Here is an 18,963-nt window from a genome sequence, read left to right on the forward strand (position 1 = left end):
GCTATCAAATCTCCCCTTCCCTTTTATTTTGTTCTTGGGGTTTTTTTGGGGGCGGGGGGGGGGAAGCGGGAGGAGGGAACATTAATGAGAGGGCTGGAAAACATGTCTACTACTATTTTTTCTTGAAATTAGTGGGAAAAAACTCCTATAAATATACCTTCTCTTGAAATAAATAAACTATACACAACACCCCTTTCCCCTCAAATAAATACTCACCATATGTATGGCAGTTGCCACTAACACATACTATATTTTTCTTTATAGTGACTAGGAATAGGGAGAAAGGATGATCTATTGATTGGGGCCTAGCCTAAGACTCAAAAGACTTGGGTTCAATGCCCTGCTATGCCCCCCTCTTCTTCTGTGACTGAGCAAGTGATTTGGGGACAGAGTTTTCAAAGGTATTTAGATGCCTAAAGATGCACATAGGCACCTAGTGGGATTTTTCAAAAGCATCTTGCTCCCTTCAATGGGGGTTAGGCAGCTAGGCCCTTTAGAAAATCCCAGCAGGGGCCTATCTGCATCTTTAGACACCTAAATAAATACCTTTGAAAACCTGGCCTTTAGTCTCCCTCAGTTCCCTATTTGTAAATTTGGGATACTACTACTTCCTAGGATGTTGTGGTGATAATTTATACATTGTGAGGTGCTCAGATACTACGTTTTCTATCTAAGTACTTTAGATAGAAAACAAAGTTACAAATTGGTAACTATTTCTGCTCTAGAATAATGATAGTATAATTCCTATTCTTGAATAATGTAGTTATCTTTTATTCCTTCAGTCATATTGTACTGTACTGTCAGTTTTTAATCAGAAGTCCTACTGAAATCAAAACATGGCCCCCTATTTGGAACAAGACTTATTTTTCTGTCTAAGAGCTTGATCCTGAATTACTTCCAAATCAGATGGGGGTTTTTTTGGTCGTGCTCCAAGAATGAAGCCTAACGTTGCCCATGTTATAGTACCAAGCTTACTGTGGGAGAAGAAAAATTTTGGACTTGGATTATAGAAATATACAGTTTGTGCAGAGGCTTGAGAAAAAGTATCTTGGTTTTTGTTTTATGGAGCTACATATGCAAACCAGTGGTACATTTTAATAAACTGGATAATTCTTTTTTGGGGTGGAATATTATAATAAACTGTTATGGACATTACTGGAATATCTAAAATATAGGGACTGAGCTTGCAGTTGTTACCCTAGCAAAATAACTATTGACATCAACAGAAGCTTGGCATATGTAAGGACTTAGGAATCAAGCCCTTAAAGTGGATGAGAAGAATCAGCAGAAATAAAATAGATTCTGACACCAAAGCTTTCATATAAACCAAGAAAATTTCCCTGGTGGAGTACACAGATCTCTGAATAACTGATGGCTGTAGGTATTTCTCATTAAGGTATGAGATATTCTAGGCATACAAACTCTAGTTTAGGCCCTATTTATGCAACCCTTACTCTTGTTCACGAGTAATCCAATTGACTTCAGTAGGACTACTCATGTCAGTAAGCATTTACCAATGTGAGTAAGGACAGCTCATCAGGCCTTTTAAGAATATCTTTTATGCATCAAACCTCGCAGCCAGTGTGCAGTGCAAGTGGTGTTTCAGCATCAAGGTTCCCTCCAAGTAGTCACTGGTAAGTTGAACAAAAATATAGATAAAATCTATGCAGTCTCCAAGAAATTAGTTTTATAGTTCTGTTAGGATACACACACTATTACTTTTGTTAGATTACAGAATAATTTTTTTAAGTTTACTCAGCAAATGAGCAGTCTATTAAAATACACAATATACAACTCTTTGCTTTAATTACATTTTCAAAAGAGTGTGGTGTACATTGCCGTAATGAAGACAGAAAACTAATTTCCATTAGTAGAATGGTTTCAGAGTGGTAGCCGTGTTAGTCTGTATCAGCAAAAAGAACGAGGAGTACTGGTGGCACCTCTCTAAGATGCCATTAGTATAATGTTAATGAAGAAAAATCAGCACAATTTAGTTCTAAACTTCAGCCTCAGTTCAGCTTCTTCACAATGTTTCCGGCAATTACGTCTGTATGTTCTTTTTACATGCCCAAAGTTAATCGTTGCACTGTGGTGCAAGAATGAAAATGGACAGTTGCTTCTGGGCAGTTTAGCTTCACTCAGCCTCCTGTCCTTGTAGTCTTAGCGTGCTGCGGTGTGTTACTTGGCATATTTCTGAAAGGTAAACTAGTAACCGGCTCCCATTAACACTGTTTATCAGAGAGGAGAGTAAAATTCTTCATCTAATTCACTGCAGATTCTATAACCTGAACAGCAAATACAATTGCTTTTCTCTACCATAAAGTAAATGGAAAATATACAAATTTGCATCAGTTACTACTGAGATGTTTACAACCCACACCTTCCCAATTATACATATGCAATACCTCAGTATGTCTTTACCTACAAAGCTCTGGAATACAGAAGGTTAGAGATGAATGGTATAATTTAATATATAGGCAGACATTACATCTTCAAGCCTGGACATATCACAGGAGCGCCTTTAAATATATATACATTTCTATTAGGGCTTTAAAATTGTCTGTTCCACTTCTCTACTGATGGCTAAAATGTTCAGGGGAGAGGATGGTCTTTGACAACACGCACACAAGATATTTATAACAACAAGATATTTCATTCTGCATTTTGTTTTAGCATGTGGGGAGAATAGTAATTGTATTCAGACTTGAAATGGTTTGGGTTACGCAGTTCAGAGCACAAGCACCTGCAGCAAATTAATTTGTTGTAGCACATTAATTATCTCCTAGCTTCTATTTAGGCTGCAGCTGTTGCTATTATGTTAATAATATTTTTATAACCACTATACACAACAGGTTACGGTAATACTAGAAAATTCTTGGGGTGGGGCGTGGGGTTTTTTATTATTATTTTTCAGAGCAAAATGGGGAACAAAATTAAACACACAGGCATCCATCAGGCATTTAGCGTTCTATTTATTAACTGATTTGAAAGAGAATGGGTAACTGAAATTAGAAAAGAGTAACAATAGACAAAGATGGCGCGTGCAGAATTTGTGAAAGCAAAAAAGAAGAAGAGGGGGGGAAAAAAAGAGAGAAAGAAACACCGCACACCGCAGTGCTGGGTGGTGAGAGTTCGGGTGGGGGTGGGGAAAATGCTGCAGTTTTCATGAAATAATAAGGTGGGGAAAAAGGCATACAAAGAGTAGGTTTTTCATTGTCTGTAAAATATAAACACAGATGAATTCTGTCTTTGGTTTGTTCATGCTTTTCACTCTGCACAGCAGGGATGTTCTTAAGAACTTGCCCTCTGCGAAATTTCACTAAATGGAAACCGTGGACCCTGCATGATGTGATTATAATCACACCAGCCACTCTTTTTACATAATTTTTTGTTTAAAATCCAGTAATGCTTCTTGTTTTTAAAATATATATCTATATTTATATGTATATCTAAAACTGTGCTGTTTTACGTCCTTACAGCAAAGGGCGAGCTGAAGCTATGACTGGCTATATCCCATCTACAAATCTCAATGGCTCAAAAACAATATGAAAATTTTTAGCTGACAAGAACATGTCTGCTGCCTGCAGTCACTGCAATAGCTCACCATGTTGCCTACTAACCAAAAGATCAAAAATTATCGATTTCATGGCGCTGCGTGCTCGGGATAGGAAAGCTACTTTAAAATTTGCATTATTTAAGAAATGAGTTAAGAGAAAAGACTCATGTTTTAAAACACTTTGGAATGTAAAAATGGGTTTATGTTTTAATCTTATCAATGATTTACTATAATTCTATTATTTTTAGCAGCTGGGGTCTGGAAATGATTTTTTCCCGATGAATTTAGGATTTTGCCGCAGTATACATCTGCAGTCCCAGAATCCTCCGGTAAGATAATCCCTCTTGCGATGGGGAACGCCTTTAACCTTTTCGTGAGTGAAAAATCTGCAACCATTTTGAAATAAAAAGAGAGAAAGAATGATGATTTCTAAGAGCTGGAATGATATTTACTCTGCATTGAAAGAACACTGAAAGGAAAACATACTGTAAGCGCTTTGTGTCATTTGAGTATCTAGTTGTTGTCTCCATTACTCATACTCTTTCAATGATGACCATAAATACTTACTTCTAGAGTATGGTGATAACCATATTTCATGCTACAAAGAAATTCAGAATCAAGGTCTAAGATATATACTTATTTCTTTTGTATAATTACAGACCTGCCATGAACTACTATTACCACACTGCAGACCCAAATGAAAGTTTTCAGAGCAACTCCCATTGAATTTGCCCAGTGGATTCTTAGTTATTTGCTTGTGTGAGAGTAGCCAACTTTCTCGATTGACAAGAGGTATTTACAACTACTTAGCCTTTGCAGCTGGAAAGAAATCAAAAGATTAAACTGAGCTATGAGATGTACTGCAAATCTGAACTCCTAGTCCAAAAATAGCCTATTTGGAAGTCTGTTAAATGAAACTCTTATCCTGATGTCTAATATTTTCAGATTACATATTAATTAGGAAAGGTCAGTCTGAATAGGAAAATCTGTCCTAATCACTCTTAAAAAAACAGGACTGAAACTGAACATTTTTTAAAAAACACCAACTCAATTTTTAAAGTGTTTTTCTTTCTGATCACATATAGCATTCTTCTTTCTACAGTACTGACATTTAAAGGGTTACCCATATGAAAAATAAATGGCTTCTTGTAGATGGAGCGGAGTGGGGGAGAGGAGGTAGGTATTGCACCTTTGCGTCTATTGTTTTAGTTTGTTTGCGCTAGTTTTTCTGCAAGGCTGGCTGAACACAGCAATCACACATTCCTTTAAACTAGGAAGGCAAGATAACATAATCAGTAAGAGTCAGACATATATTTATATACATTTTTAAATGAAAACTTGGGTTCTGTGGGAAACTAGATATGACAAAATTCAAAAAGAGAACAGACTTGTGGATTTCTGCTGGCCTTGATCATAATTAGCCATAATTATAATAATTACCATTAATATTATAAATGCAAAGCATTCTGTTTATTAATTTGGTTAGTAGTTAAAATATATGTATTTGGTAAGGGCAAAACTTCCATTTCGGTTTGTTTAGTTTTGCTGTATCTACTGCTTAATATGCCGGATATTGTGATGAGGAATGCCTCAGCTGCTAAATCAGTTAAAGACTTTTTCAGTTTCTGAAACACACCTGAAATATAAAGTTAAACTGCTGTTGGCTTTCAAACAAATTAAGGCGGATAACAGAAATGTTGCATGTCTCTAGAAGAAAAACATAAAAATCAAAGAATAGTCTTTTTTGCTGAAACAAAGTGTATTGGTCATTAATGACTATTTCTGGTCACTAATAACTATTTCTAATATTTGGAACAACACTTACAGAGTGCTCTATTTTATGTAATTTCAACCAACTAACTAGCTGTTTCGACCTATCATTTTTACACTAATTTATTAATGTTTTACGGTCTGCCTTCATTTCAAGAAGATGATCTACAACTATGATATCTGCAACATTTTTTGTCTCATTATTTTACGAGAAAAGCAAACCGAACCAAGAGCTCAAACGTGGCTAATTCTTTATTTTTCTTTCTTGTTTAAAGTGTCTGCTAACAGTAGTATTTTACCAAAGTTGGGTCTGGCTGAGAGACCCAACTTTGTTTTATTACAGCAAAGTTTTTGACTTGTATTAATAAAAGATATTTCCCAACTATGCAGCAAGCATTACATTACTTAATCCTGTGTCTCAAGTAGAATGTTTGAACGCTACAAGCATTTGCTTTATTTTTTTCTGCCCTGCCATGCGTTCCATGAAAAGTGCAAATATGTTTTTATACGCCGCACTTTTAATTTCAGTGGAAGAATTTTTTTTTAAATGTCCAACATGCTGCATTGTGGCATTGCTAAACTGAACACATAAACACTTAGCATTTTAACAAGATTGTAACTGAGTCTGTAATCTGCACCTAAAACGTGCATGGTTAGAAGCCAATTGCTTTTTAACATCTGTATGGGAAATCAAAGATTCAGGCCCAGTGATTTAAATATATTTTTAATTGTTCATTCTGCTTTGAGTACGTATTAGTACCATTGCTACTTATTCTTTACTATGTGCTTTAAGAAGACATAGCTATATTCCAATAGCCTTAGCAAGAAAGGTGACCAACTAAATTTACCTTTATCCCGTTTTTTTTTCTGTTTAGCTGCTTCCTACTGTGGTGTGGAGTTAAAAGTTGACTCTGCAAAAACAATGCCAAGGATGTAAAAAAAAGGGTGAAAGATTTGAATCATTATCTTTTACAATTTAACCAAGAAGTTCTCCTTTGCAGCGGAGATTTCAGAAATACACAATGGTTTTGCTAGAAGGCTGTTTGACATTTTTTTAAAGAAGTCTGCAGTATAGTCAACTAACAAACGGTTACCAAAACAAATCTATTAAAGTACTAATCAGCTCTTAAGAAACTTTTAAAGCTATATATATATATAATGAATGCTTGGGGGCTAGGAAGACAATAAGTAGACTGATTGTATATATTCCATTGTTTATTGTGAATTCATTAACTGAAGCCCTGCATTCTAATAGCCAAGACAAAATGTTTCCCTTTTGCTATACTGTACAGTATCTGTATTACATCATATTTTAGAAACATTTGTTATAAAACAAAGTGATATTACAAGTTAAAGTAAATTGCAATTGTAAGACTAACATATAGCTAGCTATTAAAGCAATGGCTCTTCTCAGCTAGCTCCACAAAACAGAAAGTATCTAGTAAATTGTTAACTGCTCACTAACTAAATACTGCAAAACCAAACCAAATCAAAATTTTAATTGCCTAGTGCCTAGATACAAAACATAACAACTCTGCAATAAATCAAGTACAGATTAAATTACTAAAAATATACAGTATTATAACTCCTCTTCAACTCACTATAAGGCAACACAATCTGCTGAAGGCCTTCTGAGATTTATAATTTAAAAAAGTTTTTAAACCTCCTTTAAAAGAGGATCATTCCAATGGTCCACCTCATGTCAAAAAGAAGAGCAGTCTACAGCCTTGAGGCCAGAAGCAAACAGACTACCCTTCCTGGAAAATCCAGGCTCCAGCAGCCCCGTCCCCTCAGACCTCAGGGGGTAGGACAGCACACAAAGAGACTCTGAAAGGTATCTGGGACCATGCAGTGCATCAAGGGCATTTGACTGATTCTACTGTTGTTATCAAGGACCCAAAGGAATTGCTTATAGTGAATTTGCCAATAACAACACTTTCCGCTGAAATAGCACCTTTCATCTAAGAATCTAAAAGATGGGTCAGTCAGTAATATTATCCCCATTTTACAGAGGGTGAAGCCAAGGTATACATGATCGATACAGGCTTTGCCCAAGGTCATGCAGCAAAGCAGTTGGGGGGAAAAAGGAGTTTCACAAAGAACCAAACTCTTTTGCTGCTAGCCTCCAACCTAACCCCCCAAAACCACGCTGCATTGGAGAGCCATCATAAAGCAGAATGAAAAGGCCTGATGCAAATTGCAATGCCACTAATGGTGACACCTTTCTGCCTACAGTAGAATAGTTTTATTGAACAATAAAGGCTTCCTCCTGCTGGAAGTCGGCCAGAGTCTGAGTCTCAAACCTGCAGGTTATGATCCAAGAAGAATGTATTGTGCCTGATTCTTGTATTTTGTTTCTTATGAGGTTATTGGGGTGGGTCTTTCAGTCTGGGTATTCAAAGCAGCTTGCTCTGCAACAGGAGCTATATATTAGCTAATGAAAGTGGGTCCCCGGTACTTCCTTGAAATGGGAGGCATTAAGCCCCTAATCGCAGGATTATGCACACAGCACATAGAGGCTGGGGGTTGTGTTTGGGACTTGGACAGCTTGTGGGAGAATGGCCCCAACAGGGCAATGGCTGCGAGCACCAGGCTGAAGATTGCTGCATGCCCAAAAATGGAAAGTAAAAACAGAGGCCGTTAAAGAGCCAATACCTTGAAAGCCCATTAACTTATAACAGTAACTTAAGTCTCCCCCAATTGAGAAAGCCTCTGCTCCCGTCCTACCCCGGCTCTATCCTGCGGGTGCCCGGCGTTAACTGCCCGGGCAAAAGCGTGCGAGGAGTGGGATGAAAAAAGGGAAGTCGAGGGAGAAAGGAGGCGCCTTCGCTTCCCCACGTGGCCTCCTGGCACCCAAGCGCCGCTCGCCATTCCAGCTCCGAACCCCACCCCTTGGGATGAGTGAGGCGGAGCCTGGGCGGCTGCGACGGGACCCAAGGAAAACACGGGGCCGAGCGGAGTCAGTACAACGCGCCCCTAATGACCCGGACGCCTTGGCACAGGAAACGCGAGAGTGAGAGCAGTGGGCGATCCACTTTCGTTCCTTCCTATGGAGAAGACTTTAAAGCATCTTCCCTTCCGACTCCAACAAGTATGCACGGTCTGAGCGCTCCTCGAGGCGACACTGCAAACAAAGTCCATATTTAGGCAGTTTTGTTTGCCTGAAATATACTTTGTCGGTGCAAAATCGCGCGTTCGGAGAGATCGCACAATAAGTCTCGCCAGTGGCAAAATCAACTGCCTATTTAAAACATCCCGCTAGTGCAAGATTTCGCATACGAAGAAAGAGCCGCCTATGTGTAAAAATATTCTTTGCTGGTACACGATCAGGTAGGAGCAGAAAGAGCCTATGGGAATTATATCCAGTTCAAGATACAAAGAAAGAGGCCCTATAAAAGAGTTCTTGCTAGTGCATTATGATGAGAAAAAAAAAACCCTATATGAAACACCCCAATGCAACACCGTTGGTATATACAAAAACAAATACAACAACCCACATAGGTGAAACATACTTTGCTAATGCAAAACCATGGATTAAAAAAATTCACGTCTTGTTCTAGCCAAGTACGGTGTTGTTGTTGTTTTTAACATAAACTCTTTATTTGTGACCGTGATCTTGCACTGGTGTATGTCTCATATAGTTTTTTATAAAGATGTTAAGCATATTTTGCCAGTGCAAGATAGTACATGCAAAAGTGTGTAAAACAGTTTACGATACACGATCGTGCAGGCAGAGGCTGAAATACATGTGCAAGATCGTGCATGCAGTGGAAAAGCTTGTGTAATTCATAATATTTTCCCGTTTTTAAAACTCCTTCAGAAGGCGAAAAAGCCGAGTTTTCTCCCAAAAAACCATTGCATAACTAGATACTTTCTTTGGCAACTGCTTCCCGACAAATATTTATAAAGGAATTGCAGAACGCGTTTCCGCCTACGTGAATGAGTCTCATAACCACCTTCCCCAGACTCACTGCCACTAATTGTTTAAAGGAGTGGCGGACAGGAAAGCAGGGCACCGTGCATCCAGCAAGGCAAAGTGTGTGCGGCGGGGGGGCGTCGCCGGTTTTTTTGCAAGCCGATCTCAGAAACTATTATTTTTTTCTGTTGTAAATCAGAAAGTTTTCAGTGCTGCCGGAAACGCAAAGGAGCGGAGGGATTACTATTGGCACTGGGCTCCACAACAAGCATTTGGGAAACACGACACCAGTTTCTGTAGCTAGTTGCATGTAAAAAATCCCCACCCCAGCTCGCAAATCCTAATTTGTTATGGGGGGAGTGAGGGGACCCAGAGGCCGATCGCTTGCCAAGTAGTTACTGCCCCTTTAAGAACAACACCACACTGCTGCTCCCCCCCGGCAGCAACTTCTCTCCCAGGCAGGAAGGAACCAGTCTCTCTCCAAACCTCCAGAATAAGGTGTCTCCGCCACCCCCTCCCCATCCTGGCCTCATCACACCTCCCTCTCTGCTGGATCACTGCTCCCATCCTGCCTTGTTCTCCACAGCGCCCCCGCCCCCCCGCTGTGTTCCCAGACTCCCCCCCACCCCCTCTGCCCTGCAACTCCATTCGCCTCCCCCAGCGCCCTCCGCAGGGGCGAGCTACCCAGCGCGGGCGGCGCACAGCTGCCCTTTGTCTCCCTCCGCCCTGGGAGCCGGGCACTATTTCTCCTCCCCCTGCCCTGGCGCTGGGTGCCTGTGGAATGCTGCGCGCCGAGCCCGGCAGCGGCGGCAGGATACAGCCGAGTCTTGCGCTCCCTATAAGAACCTCCTTGCGAGCGACGCCATTTTAAGCCTCTCGCTCGGTTCGGCGGCAGCGCAGCGGCAGGGGAGCGTCCGGCGCGGACGGACAGAGCCGGAGCCAGGCGGCGGCGGCCGGAGACCGGGGCTGGGGGAACCCTGCGCTCTTGCCTCCCCGCAGTGTCAGTGGCGCTTTCTGCTAATTCCCCGCTTCCTCCCTTCCGCCGGCGGCGCTTGGTTTGCTCCCGGCCCGGCGGGGGCGCTGGTCTCGGGTGGGGGCGCCCCCGGGGGTGCGGGAGCCGGGGGGGGGGTCTCTCCAGGGAGTGCGGCGGCCGGTGGCGGAGGTTTGGGGCTGGGAGAGCGGAGGAGGGCTCTGCCCGGGGAGGCGACGGGAGGTCCCCGCTGGGACGGGAGGGGTGTGCCGGCCCCTGGGGGCGCTGCCTGGGTGGGGAGCTGCTCGGACGCGGGGGCTCTTGACTTGGGCGGTCCGGACAGTTGCGGGGCTGGGGAGGCTGGAGGCGGCAGCTGCGGCTCCGAGGCGCCCCTCGGGAGGCTGGAGGGCCCCTGCCTGTGGCGGGGCGAGGCGAGTTTTCTGCACCCCGGCTCCGCTAGCAGAAGGGTGGGGGGAAGGGAAGCAGGTTCGGGTTTGTTTGTACTGTGTAATTATCCAATAACTAATCTGCTGCTCGACTGCAGGGGCTGTTATCTGTTGCATTGTGGGCTTTTGTCTCAGCTGCATGTGTATTTGCAGGAGAGGCTCCTGTTCGTATCCATGCCGCTGCTGGGTGTCTTGAGTTCAAGCTGCTCCGGAGCTGGGTGTAATCAAAGCGAGTTTAAAACACCCCAAGTAGCTGGAGTCTCGTTAAAGAACGAGCCAGGCGGCTTGGGGCTCTCCTACCGGGGGAGGAAAATTTGCTGGCTTTTGCACTGGGCCACTTCAGACTATGCAGTGTGTTGTGGGGGTTAGCCTCCAGAGCTGATCCTTCGGAGGGGAGGTAGTCTGTGGACCAATTCTACTGTTCCCATTGGCTTATATGAAACTTCTAAGAACTCAGGCTTTTTTTTTTTTTTTAAGTATAGCAATACTTTGAATTTGTTGGCTGTATTTTCTTGAGCTCTTCTGTATGGAAGGACTCTTGTTCTGATACCCTGTATCTTCCAGACATCTGTGGTCTTCCCCTCCCCCAAAGTATGCATGCAAGTGGTGAATGGAAAGAGGGTGGGCTGGTATGCTGAGGTCAGTGGAAGGAAATCAAGGAGGGGTTTTAGTAAAATAAGAACTTCGTTTAGGAGAGTGTAGTAGACACAGATTAGAAAGTGACCAGAATGAACAGGAGAGCTTCCTCTGATCTTAAATGCTATTGCAAGATGTGTACTCTTCTGTGTTAGGGTTTATCACTTGTAGATGACTTGGCATGCAAAGTCCAAGAGACTTCTAAAAGCCTTGACTGAATTTAAGATTGCATAAAATTAAGATGGTTATTTGGCCAGGTTACCTGTCTTAAACTTTATTAACTAGTAATGTGGTAAAATATGCTATAATTTTAAATTAATAGACACTATTTTTGAATATCTTGGCCTAAGACAAGTGACTTAACGTCCAAAAGTACTAGTCTGCAGATCCTATTAATATCAATGGCAGCTTCTGGATGCTTGGCACTGTTGAAAATAAAAATAATTTGTTTAGGTGCCTAAACATGGCTTTAAGAGCTGAATTACACATACTTAAATTTCACCATTGTACACAATCATGTGTATGTACTATTAAATGCAAACTATTTCCTTAAGAGTAGGAGGCCAGTGTTTGACTTTGCTGTTTTTTATTTATTAAAGCAGTCTTCAAAATTTAGTAGTGAAGAGGCTTGAATCTTTAAGTTGCTCCTCTTGTGTCTCACTTGGTGTAAATGGGTAGTTAGAGGGTGAAAATCCTATGTGAAATTCCTCACAGGAAAGGGCGGGATAGAAAATGGCCTCTAGAATGAGACCAATCTCAAGTAAAGATGTAACACAAGACCTAATACAAAGTAAGGCTTGACCCACAAGTTAAAAGAACCCTGTCAGTTTAATTGTAACTCATATCTGTTTCACCTTAAAACTAAAATTCTAAAAACTTCATACAATTTATGCCTTCTTCCCTTCAACTCTTGTGCAACAAAAACTGGGCTAGGCTTTCTGCTTAGCATGTACTAGCATAATGCTAAAGTGATTGTTGCAGTGATTACATATAACAGTCTTTCTGGGTTAGATTTGCTGAAATTTAAGCTTCAGGCCTAACAGTTTTCCTTTAAACATAGGATTGACTGTATGAAATGATCCAAATTAATGAAAGGAAGAAAAACAGTGTGTTGTGGTTTTTTTGGGGGGGGGGAGGAGAATATGGACATTTTAGAATTAGGTATTGCCCATTCACATGTAAGGCGGCTGCCCACGTGTGGTAATCTCTTTACACCAATTTCTACCTGCAAAAAACATAAGTTTGTGCTTTTTCAATTTTATAACTAGGAGCCTGACTGCTCATCTGATAAAATTCACTGGAAGAGCTCTACCAAGTTTTATCCAACAACAAATTCTTAATATGGTCACTAAAGCCAGAAGAAATCCTAATGCATGTGCAGACATAGCAATAACTATAAAGTTGTTCATGCTGATACAGTTTACTATAGTTTAGGCTAATACAGGGGTTGCTGTGACATTGCAGTAAACTGAATAACTTGTGCTTCATGACTTAATTAGAATCTACATATTGTAGTCAGGAAATCAAGAATGACTTCACATTTCTCATGGCCTCAGTGTCTTAAGCTTGTCTTGAATGATTTCTGCTTTATTAAGGCATGTAAAGTAAGTTTTTTTTTTTTTTTTTTTTTTGCGCAAATGGCAGCTTTTACAGAACTCAAGATTTGCGTTTAGTTCTGCTATTTTAGTTTTAAAAAATTAAACTTTGTACTTATTGGTGTATAACTGAAAATCTAGGTAGGATTTGTAAACTTTAGTGTGATACATGCTGTCATTTGCAAATTAACTCAGTCTTACAAAATTCTAATTGCCTGCTTCCCTGGGCTAGTGCACAGTTTTATCAAGTGAAACAATTGTCATAATAAAGGATGGGTGAGGCAAACTGTGCTCCTCCTTTTAAACTTGTGTGCATTTCTTGCAATGCTGATCTAGCTAGACATTGCCATTAAAACCAGATTCTTAGTATACTGTTACCCCAAAAGATTAGATTTTTATAAATTTGCCACATCCTGATACAGTACTGCTATTTAATAATTCACAGCATTATCAAAGCCCACAAAATCAGTATTTCCAGTGCCTGCTATGCATTCTGCTCCAGACTTTTTCAAAATAAACTCCCAATTAAATTAACGTCCATATCAGAAGTTTTTTGTCTCTGGTGATACACTGGCTAGAAAAATTGATGCACTTAAAAAGGGAATAGTGGTTATATCACCGATCGTAACAAAAATGTGACTCTGATTTAGTTGATAGGGATACTTTGAAAATTGTCTTCTGTGTGATGTACTAAACTTATTTAACATAGTACAGTGTGAATAGATGAAAAATCCATGGTAGCTTGGTAAAACTGTTTTGCCTTTGAGTCTGCATTAATGTCTCCCAAGAGAAGGAAGTGTAATAATTGAATAAATTAACATCCAGGTAGTCTAGACACTCTTGCTTCTGACTGGGCACAGACTGCAATCCACAGTGTCACTGACACAAAACTTAACTCTAAAACATCTTCAGTCTGTTTCAGGAAATTATGAATAAAATGGGACTAAGTACTTATTAGTTTAACTGGAGCTCTGTCACTGCAATCTCTATCATACTGAACTGAATAGTAGGCAGGTCCCTGACCAAACTAACATTAGAACAGGTCTGTCTAGGTAGATTTTAACAGTAACTCACATTTTCAACATGAATATGACAAATATATTCTTCCATTTTGATTAATCAGCATAATAATCCTGTTAAATTTAGCATGAATTATTAAATATAAAATGTACTCATCACATACATTCAGGGCGCACTTGTCAACAGAAGATTAAAATAGAGCAAGATGTTACAAGAAGAAGTTGTTTGCTAAATTGGAGTGTTCTCATAACATGCATAGATTTCTAAGGGAACCTTTGAACTCTAGTTCTTGTAGTAAATATCTTTATATATTTCTCATTGGCTTAGCAACAATACAGGTGCCCTCAAGTGGCCAAAAATCTAAACATCCCACATTGAGATGTGCAAATACTAAAAGCAAACTGACTAGGTTAAATGAAAGGTGTTGATCAAATTTTCTTTGGGTATTGTAGCGTCAAATTTCACTAACATCCAGATTGTAAAGTCACAAGGAGGCAAAGTACTGGAGTAAGTTTTATAAGAGTGCTTATATTTCCAAATTATTCCATTCATGGAATCGGACTGACCGAGCAGTTGGTGCCCTAGCTGTACAATTTGTCAGTGTTCTGGTGTTTCATTTAGTCTATTTGTAACTTTATAATGGCTTAATTTCTTCAATTTTAAGATGCTGAGACTAATGGGAAACATTAACTACTTTTAATAGTGTAGTTCAATTTAGTCTTGGAGTTTCTCACATCTATCTTTGCACTAATTCACAGGATTGAGTCAGGTCATAGACTTCGTTATGCAGAAGTGCTGCAGCAGGACTTTGGTGCAAGGTATTAGTGTTGTCAAGCTGCTTTATGGGTGGGGACCTAGGTATAGAGGTCTACTTTTTTCTCTCAACACATTTCTCGATGAAGTGTAGAGTTCAGCATACAAAGCCTTGTTAAAAAATGTTTTCTTCTCCTATACATGGCAATTTAAGCACAACTGTTGGCATAGATGTCTAGTCTTGGGTTTGGAATGTCTTAAGTTTGGTCTTTGTATATGTGGCGATAATGCAGTGACTTGAGTATCAAAATTAAATTGGTTTACACTTTAAGGGATTACTGCTCAACACTGAGACCTTTACCACCGTAAGCAAAATTACATGTAATTGATCTCAAAGTTAATAAATTCTTGGTTGAGGGTTTTTGGAAGGCGGGCATATAAACAAAGGCTTAACAATATTGTGGGAATGGTTTATGCCAGAGTAGTTAAAGTAGCTGGAAGTGTGAACATGTTATAACAGTGGGGGTGCAACCATAGGGCTTGTCTTCACTATTGGGGTAAGTTGACCTAAGTTACACTATTCCAGCTATGTGAATAATGTAGCTTGAGTTGACATAGCTTAGGTCGACTTATCCTGGTGTCTTCACTGTGCTGGGTTGTTGGGAGGCGCTCTCCAGTCAATTATCTTACTCTTCTCTGAGAGCTGGAATTGACTGGAAAGCGCTCTGCTGTTGATTTAGCAGGTCTTCACTAGACCCACTAAATCAAAACCCACTGCATCAATTGCAGCAGCATGGATCTCTCCCTGGTAGTGAAGACAAGCCCACAGTGTTTTTGGTTGCAGATAAAGCAGTTTATTCAAGCTGCTAAAGTATAGTAATGGCAGAAAGCTCTGTTACTAAATTCTTTTTCATAAACTAAGAAGCAAACTCTATAATGATGAAGCACCCCCAACCTGATTTTGGCTTTTGTGCGCATTACTATGATGTATCTGGAAATAGCAACTAATCCTCACCCTTCAGATTAGACTCTGCCTCAATAGCTGGTCACAAGTTCTAGGCAACTTTATTTAGGGCTGGCATTTAGATGCCCACATGTAGATTGTAAAATTGGTTACTATGTTTACAGTTCCAGCATTGCAGAGCTGGTAAAAATCCACTTGAAAGTGAAAAGCTGTCCCTCATGAGTATCAGTCTTCCAAATGAGAACTGGTAGTGTTTTCTTGGCGTCAGCGAACACTTTCAGTGCTGCTGCTTATCACTTTGGCAAACAACTACAAGTTAACAAGACTGTTCATGCACCCAAAATTACATGTTTATTGCCTGCTATTGGTGCTGCCTGTAGCTTTCCCCAGGCTGTGGCCATGATTGTTCCACACTGGGAGGAGGAGCCAAAAGAGGAGGCTGACAAAGTGGTAGAGTATCTGCATCTTGTCTTGCCACTAAGGCCTGGTCTACGCTAGGGGGGGATCGATCGAAGATACACAAATTCAGCTATGAGAATAGCGTAGCTGGAGTCGTCGTATCTTAGATTGACTTACTTCGCATCCTCGCGGCGTGGGATTGACGGCTGCCACTCCCCCGTCGACTCCGCTTCCGCCTCTCGCCCTGGTGGAGTTCCAGTGTTGATGGGGAGCACGTTTGGGGATTGATGTATCGCGTCTAGATGAGACACAATACATTGATCCCTGATAGATCGATCACTACCCGCAGGTGACTGTGAAGAGTGGGGTAAAAGACAGAACTATTTAGTGACAGCTGGGGAGGCTGTAGAGGGAGTTTTGTACCTTTGAAGCCAGAGGCTGATGTGAAAGGGGAATCCAGGAATAACTTCTCGGTGGCAATCTCAGTAGCTGAGGGTGAGTCTGCCTTCGTCACCAAGATGTTGTCTCTGGACCTTGCTGCACTGGAAGGACACCACCTTTGCTTGCTTGCTTACTAACCAAAGGTAGATAAAACTATCTGGCAGACATCTTCTAGTCCTGTAATACTGATTTGGCTTGAATGGTGTATAACAAGTGCAATGTTATATAGTACAGGTATAGTCAATCTTTGTGTAAACTGAACACATTTTCTTTAGGATTTACCAAGACAAACACGTAACTAACATGATGCAGTTTCTAGACACAGTTTGAAGTATAACACCACTTAAAGGCAACCTGCAGAATCTCGTGTCCTCTGCTTGTCAGATATTTTATCTTGATTATTGGAAAATGTTAAGCATAATTGAAGGGGCAGAAGAGATGCATCTTTAACAGACAGCAACCATGCTGTGCTGTTCGCACCTCTTTGTGGGCTATACTTTTTTTTTGTAGTATATAGAATTGATGATGCAAGGTAATCCTACTTTTTTTTTTTTAAACTACAATGATTTGCTTGGGAAGACCCTCTAAATCTTCATAGTACAGCTAATCCAGTTCTGGAAAATGTAGTCAAGACTACTGTAGCAGGATTTAATTATGGCTTTAAACAGCTGTTTTGTGGATGGGAGTAACTCAATTTTCTTGAAGATACAAAGCACTCTTGTGCTGTTGCTGTATTTGCTAAGATTAGGTAATAAAAGCATGTGAACAAGAATTGAAATTGCGTTAATTGTAAAATCTGACTTTACAACTTTAGTTCTTAGATTGCTTGGAATGACGGTAGCTTTAAACCAATTTTATTTGCAATGTTGTGGACAAGGCATCAGAATCTCCTTTTGGGGTAGGGAGGAGAGTTTTGTCTCTGAAGTTCTCCATTATTAGATCTCTTCCACAGATATGGAGGAGAAGCAAGGACTTGGAAGCCTGAACTGTTAGTGTGATAGCAAGTCATTCATTGGACGTTCATTCCCCTGCAGTGTAGAAAAGTCCTTTCTTAGTGGCTTCAAATAGCAGTGAAATGTTTACTTTAAATGCAAAGTATACTAATTAAAATAACTGCATTTTATCAAACTTAGTTCTTTGGGCAGACTGAGAATTGTAATCATGGGAGAAACCTATAGAATGACTGTCTGACTTCTGTTAATACAGATTCAGAACTGGAAATTGGAAGCTTAACTTCAGATGTGTGAGGCAAAAGTTCTAGAGAAAATGTAGTATCACTATCAATGCCCCCTTCTCTTGCAAAGCTTCAGACTGGGTTTTCTCAAGCCTATGTTTTGTTTATTTTCAGGGAGTTGGTATTGACCTCATAAGTCATCAAATTCATTGTGAATCTAGAATGACAAAAGATGTTAATCTGCAAAATTAAAGAACTAGATATTGCTGGTAGAAAACTGCTTTCAGTACAAATGTTTTACATAAACTTGATTATGAAGTCTGCTCTTACACTATACATTGACTAGCTTGTACCAAGTCAGTTTTTGAATAGCTGCCTCTAAATACTTCTAGAGTAGTCTAGCAACCAAATCTGATGCTGCATTAGGCATTGGAGGGATCAGAATTTTCATGTATTAGCTGGCTTAATGGCTTTCCCTCAAGTCACTGACATCAAAAAGCCCTTGGAATGTATCATGCGACTTTAAACTGAAAGAGTACTTTTCCAACTTTATGAAATACTATAAAATGGTCACATGGTGACACTACTTCACAGCTATCCCAGATGTACAAGTCTCCAGTAGGATAACAGCTGTAGTGGAGGAAGACCGGTGTTACTACTTGAAATTTTGCAAGCAACACAACAAACTGTTCAATTTCACTTTAAAATCAATAACCTAGCTTGCATAGCACAGAACTTAACTTCACATGTTCCTATGCATATCAGATGCAAGAATGGGAGTTAAATGTTAAGGTTTGCACGTCCATCCTTTCAAATTAGATGGAAATCTGTTACTGACTAATACAGTAGTATACCGTATTGTAGCTGGGTTGATCCCAGGATTTTTAGGGGTATCGTATCTTCAAAAGAGCTCTGTGGAAGTTCAAAAGCTTCTCACCAACAAGCTGGTCCAATGAAAGATTACCTCACCTATCTTGCATCTCCAATTGACTAATAATGGCTCTTAGCTTTAAATGTCAATTTAAATTCTTAGACTAAAAGGATCAGGTTTAAATAAGGACTTTTTAGACAAATGGGGTAAAGGATGCCATAGCAAATTTTTCTGAGCTGGAGTAATATCTTATCTGTAGCCTTTCATCACTTATGTGAGTAGGACAGACACTAGACTGAAATATATATTGTATATAACGATGTAAATCCTGCCATAATTTCTTCACTTGTCCCCTGCTTGTGGTGTTGTACAAAACATCTGAAGGAATGTAAGGGTCAGTGAAGTTGGATTTTTTTCCCCCTCACAATTGGTTATCTTCTGAATTAACAGTC

At 40.2% G+C, this 18,963-nt stretch overlaps 1 protein-coding gene across 1 annotated transcript in view; it reads left to right on the forward strand.

Moving 5' to 3' along the window:
• The first annotated feature begins 9,978 nt into the window (after positions 1-9,978).
• LOC112119298 (catenin beta-1) overlaps positions 9,979-18,963 on the forward strand; it is a 32,307-nt gene continuing 23,322 nt past the window's right edge. Inside the window, exon 1 of the mRNA XM_024217904.3 lies at positions 9,979-10,242. The gene's annotated coding sequence lies outside the window, so the exon portion shown is untranslated. The remainder of the gene's footprint in view (positions 10,243-18,963) is intronic.

This window comes from Terrapene carolina, unplaced genomic scaffold, assembly GCF_002925995.2.
Source record: "Terrapene carolina triunguis isolate 2854851 unplaced genomic scaffold, T_m_triunguis-2.0 Scaffold34021, whole genome shotgun sequence".
NCBI lineage: Eukaryota > Metazoa > Chordata > Testudines > Emydidae > Terrapene > Terrapene triunguis.